The sequence below is a fragment of the Triticum dicoccoides genome, chromosome 2A (genome assembly GCF_002162155.2).
Source record: "Triticum dicoccoides isolate Atlit2015 ecotype Zavitan chromosome 2A, WEW_v2.0, whole genome shotgun sequence".
NCBI classification, from domain to species: Eukaryota; Viridiplantae; Streptophyta; class Magnoliopsida; order Poales; family Poaceae; genus Triticum; species Triticum dicoccoides.
In genome coordinates, this window is record NC_041382.1 from 493,962,442 (window position 1) to 493,966,685 (window position 4,244).

The following is a 4,244-nucleotide window of genomic DNA, read 5'->3' on the forward strand; positions in this document are numbered from 1 at the left end:
TTCAACCACCCCTCCATAGGCACCCCTCCATCGTCTACTGTTCATCCAGCCCTCCACATCACGGGGGCCTGTTCATCCACCCCTCCACGGGCACCCCTCCACTGTCTACTATTCATCCAGCCCTCCACCACACCATGGGGTCATGTTCATTCGGAGGTAACGCCACCACTCACTGTTCATCCAACCCCCCTCCCCCCCGCAACGCTCACTGTTCATCCAATCGATCGGCTTCAGTTAGCAGTAGTAGCGCAGGAATCGCTCGATCGGGTTCAGTTAACAGCCATCGATCGATCGCTTGGGTTCAGTAACGCGTAGCCTGCAGTGCAATCGCTCAGGTTCAGTTAGAGCCCAACACCTTGCTCGGGTTCAGTTAGAGCCAACGCCTCGCACACACGCGCGTACGTGTACGAGAGAAGCGCGCATCGCTCGGCCCCCGACCTCCCACCGTAACAGGGAACTGCCCAAAATTTTCCTCCCCCTCGCTTCTACCACGGTTTTTCCCATCATGGACGGCCCAAAGAATGTCATGCAGCTGCGTCTGCGGCCCGCCCAGGACGAAAAGCCCATTTTCTGTCATGATTTTTTGTCATAGAAGTACCAGCCCACCACATCTATGATGATACCGGGTTTTGTCACAATTATCGTCATAGAAGTGTCATATGTATGCCATAAAAAAAAATTCGTTCAGCCCAAAATGTCACGGATGTGTCTTTTTCTGTAGTGACCAGAGCCTCTATAAATAGGACTAGCCACCATAGTAGGAGGGATAGGAACTGATCTTGGGCCATTCACATCATCTTCAACCACACAAGCTCACCGAGCTCAAGGACACCTCCCCTCAGGAGGTTGTTCTTCCCTTGTACTCGTTCATCCTTGTAACACCCTCGATGCGACTATATCTCCCAAGTGTCGAGGCATGACTTAGAGACATAATCGCATTGAAGGCATATGTCGCAAGTTAGGCAATCTTCACAACATCCCATGTAATATGATAATAAAAGGGGAGATAACATAGTTGGCTTACACTCGCCACGTAAATCAAGTACATAAATAACATTACAACATCCAACACTCATGGCCCGACTACGGCGCCAAAATAAAAGAGAACCCAACAAGCGACACGGTCCCGTTCATCCCCAACTGGGCACCACTATTGATCATCGGGAAAGGAAACATAGTAACATTGAGAGTCTTTGTCGAACTCCCACTTGAGCTCATACGCATCTCCTGGAGCGAAATCATCAGGCCCTGCATCTGGTGTAATAGTAATCTGTGAGCCATAGGGACTCAGCAACCTCGCACGCTCGCGATCAAGACTATTTAAGCTTATAGGTAAGGCAAGGTAAAATATGAGTGGAGCTGCAGCAAGCGACTAGCAAGTATGGTGGCTAACTTATTCGCAAAAGAGAGCGAGAAGAGGAGGCAAAGCGCGAGCGAGAAACTAGCGAGTAACCTGTGCAAACATTACTCCAACACCGTGTCCACTTCCCGGACTCCGCCGAGAAGAGGCCATCGCGGTAACACACTCGGTTGATTCATTTTAATTAATTAAGGTTCAAGTTTTCTACAACCGGACATTAACAAATTCCCATCTGCCCATAACCACGGGCACGGCTTTCGAAAGTTCAATCCCTGCAGGGGAGTCCCAACTTAGCCCATGACAAGCTCTCACGGTCAACAAAGGAATAGACCTCCTCGCAAGACGTTCCGATCAGACTCGGTATGTCGGTTACTCAAGACAACTCCAACAATGGTAAAACAAGTCCAGCAACACCGCCCGCTGTGCTGACAAATCCCGATAGGAGCTGCACATATCTCGTTCTCAGGGCACACCGGATAAGCTAAGCGTACGGGAGCCAACGTAACCCAAGTTGCCAAGGGATGGCCCCGCACGGTGCAATAGGTTGGACCGACACTCAGAGGAGCACTGGCCCGGGGGGGGTTAAAAATAAGATGACCCTTGAGTCCGCGAAACCCAAGGGAAAAGGCTAGGTGGAAAATGGTAAAACCAAGGTTGGGCATTGCTGGAGAAGTTTTATTCAAGGTGGACTGTCAAGGGGTTCCCATTATAACCCAACCGCATAAGGAACACAAAATCCGGGAACATAACACCGATATGACGGAAACTAGGGCGGCAAGAGTGGAACAAAACACTAGGCGAGAGGCCGAGCCTTCCACCCTTTACCAAGTATATAGATGCATTAAGATAACAAAGTAATATAATGATATCCCAACAAGTAAATAAATGTTCCAACAAGGAACGGCCTCCAATCTTCACCTGCAACTAGCAACGCTATAAGAGGGGCTGAGCAAAACGGTAACATAGCCAATCAACGGTTTGCTAGGACATGGTGGGTTAGAGGTTTGACATGGCAATTTGGGAGGCTTGCAAGCAAGTGGTAGGCATCGTAGCAATGGCATAGCAAAAGAGCGGGCAAACTAGCATAGCAAAGATAGTAGTGATTTCAAGGGTATGATCATCTTGCCTGCATAGTTGTTAGAGTTGACTGGATCCTCGAATGCAAACTCAACGGGCTCCTCGTTAGCGAACTCGTCTCCCGGCTCTACCCAAACAAGACAAACAAGCAACAAGGATACAATCAACCACGTGCAAACTCAAACAACACGATGCAAAGATGATATGCTATGCAGGATGCGATGCGGTCTGCAAAATGCAAGATATGACAGGAAATGCATGAACCTAGCCTCAACTTGGAATTCCAAGTGTGCCACGGGAAAGATGAGATGAAATCGCTTGAAAACGATATAAAGAACGCCGGAATCGGAGTTACGGTTTGGAAATGGCAAGCGATTCAAAAATGACACTGGTCCGCGATTTACAGCAAGCAGACATCTAAATGCAATGAGATGAACATGCTACAGCACCAAACATGACAACAAAATACATGGAAGGGATGCACACAAGATGCTTAACAAAAGTCTAGCACTGTGCCACGGCCAATTCTTCCATTAACAGGTTCAAACAAGCATGGCAAAAATGCAAATGGCAAACAGATCTCAGACTTAGTGAAATTAACACTTGTCTGGAATTTCAGATCAAGTAGCCCTTTTCGGAGCAACAAAACTACCTGCTACAGGACCTGAACATGGCAAAGTAAAGCATGTCATGGAGCTACTCAAAGAGCTTAACAAAAGTCCCTTAGTGACCTTGAGCCAAAAGGGATCAGAAAATACAATTGCAAGCTTGTGAACATAGCAAAAACATAATCAGTTTTTAGACTTTGTGAAAAACCGATACATGCTGAAACAGATCTCAAGTAGGCATGTTTACGAGCTCGATGCACTCACTACGGTGCAAGTCATGACAAGATAAGCATACACCCGTCAAGAAGGAACAAAATTCAAGCTAGACATGGCAAGAACAAAAGCATATCATGACGGATCAACTACAACATCACCGGCAAAATTGCAAACAAGTTGACAATCTGCCCAGATTCACAAAGTAGCTAAAGTAGAGCTCGATTAACTCAAGCTAGGGTGCTCCATAATTGCAAACAAAGACATGCACGGATAGAGCACTACAATATTAATAAAACATCCTTACTGATCATCCTCAAAAAAGGCACGGATCACTAGGAAACAACATGAACATATGACAACATGAGATAAACAGCGCCAGGACTTAGTGAAATTACTAAGTCCCTGAAAACAGAATTAGCAAGTGCACCACTTTGCAAGCTTGCACAAGTCACCACACTCATCCTAAAAATACATGGATTGCACCTCTGGAAAGATGACAAAACCCTTAACAAAATATATGTAGAGCACACGGGCATATCATGCACACAATAATCATGGCAAAAATGACAAAAGTGCTAAACGGAGTAACAGATCTGACAATTAACTCAAGTAGCCCTCTTCTAACAGCATTTCGGGCATCAAGATGAACTCAAATGAAAATGATGCTGTGGAATGAAATTATGTACTCTCTGAGATGAACATTTTGATATGCTATATGCATGAATCGGAGCTACGGATGCAAAGTTACGGAGCCGAGAACATGTGCACATGGACTGAGAATTTCGGGACTTGGAGAAAAAAATCAACCTCTAGGGTTACTGTTCACGCCAGATCTAGATCGGGGCACGGAAATCGAGGAACGCCGGAGCTCTTGCCGGAGTAGAGGCTCGAGGTCGCTGGAGTACGGCCGGAGGAGAGGAAGGGCTCGCCGGCCCCGGGCGAGGACGAAGGCGGCGGGGCTCCCACGGCACGGGGCGCCGGCG